Source organism: Podarcis filfolensis (assembly GCF_964270895.1).
Source record: "Podarcis filfolensis genome assembly, chromosome: 1".
Lineage (NCBI taxonomy): Eukaryota > Metazoa > Chordata > Lepidosauria > Squamata > Lacertidae > Podarcis > Podarcis filfolensis.
This window is the reverse complement of record NC_139604.1, coordinates 94,144,523-94,151,936: the sequence shown is the minus strand read 5'-3', so window position 1 is coordinate 94,151,936 and position 7,414 is coordinate 94,144,523.

Here is a 7,414-nt window from a genome sequence, read left to right as displayed (position 1 = left end):
CAAGCACTTAAGATTCAGACCTCCTCCCTACAAGAATTACACTTTTGCTAAGGTGCTTGTATCATTAAAAATGCTGTTACATAATGGGTAAGCAAAATGTCAATACTGCAATATGCATAGCACATATGCACATAAGACTTGCAGTTTTGTGATTGCTTCTCACATTGGTTTTTCCCCTCTTACTTTCATCTTAAAAACAGAGGAAAACAACCACAGGTGTTAATGAGAGCCTTAGTAAAACAGCCCACAAAGTTCTTCCTGAGCTTCTCTACTATCTGTGCAATAACTACACATCTAGTTGTTCCAGCCAATACCCTACACCTGTTTTAAGCATGCAGGCATTCACAGAGTAGTGTAAAATTAGTAACACTAACTTTTAGAATCTCATGTGAACTCCATTACTACACCTAGTGAACACCAACCCTATCATAACTAATTGCAGCAGTAAAGAGTTTGTTGAAACAACTGGCTTTCTTTTAAAAAACTGAATTCAAAGGTTTACACAATTCGTACAACACTATCTGCAGTCTTATAAGGTCTAGCTGAAATACTGTGGCAATGAAAACAAATGACAAATGCAGCAGTAAATTAAAGCTTTGCTGGAATTTTCAGGTACAGAAAGCATGTAGAATGGAAAGGGAATGACATTTTTTATTTCCTAAAATAGTGTTAAGCAAATTCTATATTGTATGCCAGTGTGCCTGTTTTGAATATTTAAGCTTTAAGTTACATTCAAGTTTCATATATTTCAGTGGGCCATGTTTTCAGGGGTCAAATATGGTTGCAGATCATCTGATGCCAACTAGCTAAATACTACATAATGTGCATTTTATCTCTGCTTATCACAGGGTTGTACAGCCATGTGCCTGCACTGTAGATGAAGGCAATCACAAAGACAACAGAAGCTTCCCTTGTGTGCCTCCTAGAGGCATCCGGTTTGCTATTCGATGAGAACCGGAAGCTAGACTAGATGGGTCTTTGGTCTTAATCCTCTTATTACATTATGTTCTTCTGCACCACATTGTTTTTGTCTTTTGGAAAACTTATTTCCTATGCTTCCAGTTTAGTGCCGAGTCTCCTATCACATGGCAAGGTGATTAGCAGTTGAATTGCTCACTATTTTTCTGCCCCATGTGCCTGATTATGGGCAAAGGCTACACAATGTGCAGGTAGTGCTTTTTAATGGCAACTCAGATATTTCACTAGAACCTAAACGGATGTTTAGATGTAACTTACTTTAAAAATCAGAAATTCGCCGATATACAAATAGTCTGAAACCCTAAATGTATTGTACCAGTTCTTAAGGACTGCACGGGTTTTAAAGAAATTTGACTAATCAAAACTCCATGTGTTGAACATGAGTTTCTGGTTTTGTGTTTTTCTCCCGAGGATGGTTTGACAGCTGGAGAAGAGGCTAGGCATCCTGCTGCCTAAACTGACCCAAACTGTTTGAGTACACTGGTTTAGTTACCAGTCACGAACATCCTGCTGCCACTCTTTGGAGGTCTAACACATCTGCTCTACATATCCAAGAAAACTGGCAACACCATGGGGTATACAATTAGCATGTTGTACACAAATTAAACTGCTGCCTAATATATGTGAGATGTCGAGGAACCGCAGAGCCAGAGGAACTGAGCCAGCATCTCAGTTGGATGAAGAAATAGGGACTTAGCGTTGAGAAATCTGTTCTATAATTTCTGGAAAGAAAATCCACATCTTGTAACAAGTTTGCGGGCAGAGAGCTGGCTGAATTTGACACTGTGTGTGGTCAGAGAAGTCTAGTTCTTTGCCCAGCTTTTCAGAAGCATATGATAATTTTTTCCATATGTTGGCTTAATTGGCCTAAAAATAGGGAGATTGATGGCATGAATTAGAAATCTCTTAATTTTTGCGAAGAATTTTATATAAGCAGTACCCACTATTAGGGATACTCCGAGAAGACCCAATGAAATCAATGGGCTTAGTTACTTAATCCCATTGACTTCAATTGGTCTAGTCTTGAGTGTGACTTACCATGTGAGATATCACCCATGCATTATACAGTAGTTGCATGCTACACCCACTATGATTATTGATTTCCAGGGCACAGATGTATCTTTGAAATGTAGTGTGGGTGATAAAAGTATCCAGTTAAATAGCACAAGGGAAGTGGTGGCACCTTCTGTTAATCTACCTGGGGGGAAATGCAGGCTGAAGGGGATGATCCTGCACCCTTTTCTTCCATATTCTGTGCACATGTTTCTCCCGGTGTAAGTACGGTTGGTGCCTACCTGAAGCAACACTTTCCACGACCCTCAGTTGATTGAAAGGGAGTTGGGTTCAGATCTCTGTGTCTGAAGTGATGGAGATGGGTGCTAAGAGATTCCATTTCAGTAACATGACCAATCCCAGAGAAGCCAGCAGGAGCCCCTGGGAGAGTTTTCTTTATGAAGGTCAGGGTTGCCCTGGAATGGGTTCGCCCTGAGAGAGAGGCCCGAGCCTTGGAAAGCATTATGGTTACAGCAGTGTCCAGCAAGATCTCAGTGGCCCTTGAAAATCTGAGGGAGAGGGTCTAAATCTCATACCCATAGCCACAGCAAGTCTCCAAGGTGAACAGCCTCTGGCATGGTAAGAATTTATACAACTTGATGTTGGCAAGGGTCCTGCTAAATGAAATAGCTTTGTGCAGTAGTCTATATTATGATAGTTTGTGAAACTTTTCTTTCCTGTGTGGACAAACTGAGAACTTCAATATTGTGCTGTTGGGTTCAGCTGTCACTAACAGGACAATCCTTTCTCTATTGTCTTCCTTGTCATAACTGCACCTGCTTTGTTGTTGTTAGCATCCGTCTGTCTCGGGAGACAATGGAGTGCAGCTCCAAAGTGACCTCCCAGGACGCAAGCCTGAGCAGTGTGTATGGAGGTCCTGGGCTGCCCAGTCGACAAGACTCCCACTCTCAGCCTCACTGATGTGGTCCATAGGAAAGCAGAGCAATACATTTGGCACTGGCTTGGCTGCAGGAGTTGCTGGAAGGAGGCTTACAAGGCACTATCCAACCATCTTAAGGACTCCACTCCGGATTTGTGTAGAGTTTACTCCTTAGCCTTTTCTTCTCCCAAAGATATCCCACAAGGCAGCAGAGGTTTAGGATCAGTTTTTCTTCTCCTAGGTGGGCTACCTTCTCAGGTTGACAAGCCCCACCTGCCCCTCACTTCCTTCTGCAGCACATGCAGAAGTTGCCTCTTTGGCCATTGGACTCCCTATTGGTCTCATCCACTCAATCTGTATTCACATGCAGAAGAAGTCCTTAACTCACTGAGGGTTGAGACCCATCGGCTGCTCTCACCTGGTTTAGCTGGCCAGCTGAAGCTGTTTCCAGGAGTGTGGCTGCTGTTGGATGCTGACAGCTTCTGGGGGCCACAGGTGAGAGCTGAGTACGGAAAGGAGGGTGGACAAACTACCTAGAAGGAGCACGACGTGTTCCCCAGCAGAGGTACTACTCCTCCCCTAACACCCCATGACCCCACACCTGCTTTGTAGTACTAAATAAAATACAACAGTTGCTCTGGAAGGATCGTTGTCCAAGAACTATAGATTTCATTCGCTTTTTAATGGAAATGTGTCTTTATTCATTTCACAAGATTTATACACCACTTGGTTGTAAGAGAACTTCAAAGTGGTTTGTAAAAAGAATAAAACTACAAAATTATCAATTAAAAACAAGTTAAAAATCAGCAATAAACTAAAAACCAGACTGAAACACATGTTAACATTCTACATGTCTGGTTAGGTTTGCCTAAACAAAAATGTTTTTGGCAGGTACCGAAATGAGTAGTGAAGGTGCCTGCCGGATGTCATTAGGTAGGGAGTTGACATCTTACAAATGCTGAACAAGTGTTATGTAGCACCTATCTTGTGTCTCAGGAAAAGTGAGTTGGTTTCACATTGTAAAGTAATCTTCCAGTATAGTCAGTATCTATAAATGCACATATGGATATCATACCTGTATAAACGAAAATATATAGTTATCTATGCATGCACATATTATTTGCACAGCATATGATTTGCACCTAGCATAGGTGGGAGTTATGCTCTGAGAGAGTTCTACACTGCAAATACTTAGGGTGGTATTCAGCTAAGTTTTACTCAGATTAAACGTGTTGAATTCAATAAACATGGCCCATTCCAGTGGATCTACTCTTGAGTACAACTCAGTTGACTATCACCCATTCTCTCAAGAGTCTGTGGTCCTTGGAGGTTCCATATTACATAAGAACATACAGAGTGTCTGCTGGATTAGGCCAATGGCCCATTTTATCCAGCATCCTATTCTCACAGTGGCCAGCCAGAGGCTTGTGGGAAGCAGACAAGCAGGACCTGAGTCTAATGGCCCTCTGCCCACCTGCCATTCCCAGAAATGCATTCAGAGGTGTGTGGCCTCTGGCGAGGGAAGTGGAACATGGCTATCATGGCCTTTGGTAGCCTCATCCTCCATGAATTTGTCTAATCCTCTTTTAAAGCCATCCAGGTTGATGGCCGCCTCTGCCTCTTGTGGGAGCGAGTTTATATGCTAGGTGAAGAAGTACTTTTGCTTTTATCTGCCCTGAGTCTCCCAACATTCAGCTTAATTGGATGTCTATGAGGGAGAAGCACTTTTCTTGATCTGCTTTCGTGCCTCCTTTTATAAACTCCCATTGTGTCTTACTTGCCTTTCCTCTAAACTGAAAAATCCCAAATGCTTCAACCTTTCCTCCTAGGAGAGTCGCTCCATGCCCATGATCAGGGGAGGCCTGGAGGGCTTTCTGGGGCTGATGGCAGGCAGCTTTTCCCTTCAGCCCTCCGCCCTCCCTCCACAATCTTGTGGATGGGAAATGAAGAGTTAAGGGGAGGCTGTCACAAGGTGAAAGCGGCTGGAAGGGAGAAGGGAGGCAGTCACGCAATGAAAACAGCGCTTGCTCAAAGGGGGCAGGGTTCTCACGCATTGCCGTGTAACCCTGTCATCTATCTTGTCACGGTCCAGGCCCTCCTGTCAGCATTAATCCACCCCGACAGTGGATTAATCTTCCCCTCACACACACTTCCCTCCCAAGGGTGAGACGGGGAGGGGGGCCGAGTTGAGAGAGAGTCTGTTCTTCGGCCAAGAAGCCTCCACTCCTCTGGCTCGCACCCGTCCTGAAATAACAGCTAGTTAGGGAGAGCGGTGATTATGTCTCGATTTTGCACGCCAGAAGGAACTTTTTCATTTCAATTCCTCCTCTTCATTGGCAAGATATCCTGACAGCTAGCCCTCCCTCCCTCCCTCTCACCGCCCCCCTCCCTCCACTAAGCATACAAACATACTGAGGAGAATTCATTAGAGGAATGGAAGGCCCATTATTATAGTCCAGGCAGAAGCCTTCTTCCATCAGACTTAGGTGCAGGTGCTCAGGGTCGGGCAGGAACCCCCCCCCCAAAAAAAAACTACTCTCTGCCATTCTTTGTACATGAAATGTAAGCTGGAATGGGAGGAGAACAGTGTTTGAGCAAAGCACTTGGATAACCTTTGCCTGTTGGTTTAACCTGGAATGTATACAGAGGCACTTGTGCTTCTGAAATATTTGACAGAAAGTAACGGGGCAGAAGGAACTCTTCTTGAATCTTGGCTGGAGTAGGTTTGCTGCAAAATGTTACTAGGTCTCCCACACTGGATGTGGATTTGGAAAATCTGTTTGGAATATGGCTCTGCAAACACTACAATGGAACCCCGGTGCAAATACGACATTCACTTTAAGAAGGATTGACCTGGTTGCTTATTCCCTTGCTGGCATGAATATGTCATGTTTCCCGCTTGAATAGTGTATTTAAAATCATATATTTGGCATCTAACAATATTTGAGGTTTCATATTGCTTATTATTCGATAATGATACGCAATGGTATTTAATGTCTGACTGTGTGAGAGAGTTCTGATGTATGGTGGCATTTGCTATTGGACAACTATTGGCAGAAAACCAACAGTAAGTTACTGTTGATAGCATTGGTATTTGATATTTTAAATTTAAATCGAGGTTAAATTTCAATAGACGTGCTCAGAGGGAGTGAAGGGCTGGATGTGGGAAAATAAACTGAATTCTGAAATAACCGAGGCATTATGTGTCCTGAGTTCTCAAGTCTGGGAGGTGGGGAGACAATCTGTCTTGGATGAGGCTGCACTCCCCTTGAAGCAGCAGACCCACAACTTGGGAGTATTCCTGCATTCAACATTGTCACGGGAGGCTCAGTGGCTAGAATGGCTAGGAGTCCCTTTTTCCAGCTCTGTCTACTTTGCCAACCACAGTCTCTTTTGGACAGAGTTGACTTGTACTTCCAGATTGGATTATTCCAGTACGTTCTGTGTGGGGCTGCCCCGGAGGATGACTTGGAAACTTAAATCGGTCCAAAATGCAGTGGCTGGGGTTCCATTTAGATCTCATGTAAGCTCTGATCTAAAACAGCTGCATTGGTTGCCAGTTTGTTTCCGGGTCCGAATTCTGGGCTCATGTTAGTGTTTAAAACCCTAAATGACTTAGGCTCCAAAAACCTGCCTCCTTCCCTACAGATCCTCTCAGCAGTTGGGTCCTCTTGATACTTCTAACCCCCTCAGAAGTTTTTTTGGGGGGGGGAGGTCCCAGGTGAGGGCACTCTGTGGTGGCCAGTAAGTTGTGGAACTCCCTCCCCACAGAAGTATCTCTAACACCTTCACGGTACAGTTTTTGGTGAATGCTGAATATGCATTAAGTCCCTTTGACCTGAGATGTGTATTTTCAGGACTCACTTTGTGACTGTGATTTGTTTTAAACTGTGTTTAATGTTATGCTTTCACTTTTTTGACCCACCCTGGGGCACTAGGGTGAGGGGCAGGTAACCATTCAGATTTTTGTTGATAATGACGATATCTTACATTTCAAAAAGTTGGATTGTTTTGATTCCCCTTCCCCCTCCCCCCCAAAAAAATTCTTTTCTTGCCAGCTTCTCATATGGTACATTCCTAATCCTTTATTATTGCACTCGGTACAACCTTGAGCACAAAGAGGTTTGTGATGGACAAAATTCTATGTTTTCTCTTTCATAATTTGAGATGAGCCCCACACTGTGCCAAGCAACAAGAAAGCCATACACATCATGCTAATGGATCTTTTACGAGCTGCTGAGGTCATGGGTAAGAAAAAGTTCAGTGGTGAGGATGGGGGAGTAGGGGAAGACAGGTAAGGAGTTCAGGTTTAGTTAGTAGAGCAGAAGCAGTTCACCAGAGGAAAAAATAGAGAATGGAAAAGGCACTGAATCAGCTACAGGAAAATGCAAGGTAACACAGTACAGTTATTCATTCAGTTCCCTTCTGACTTGTAAAATGGTAGCTGCTTGCATTTTACATTTATATCTCTCATTTTTCTCCATGGAACTCATGGTAGCCAAG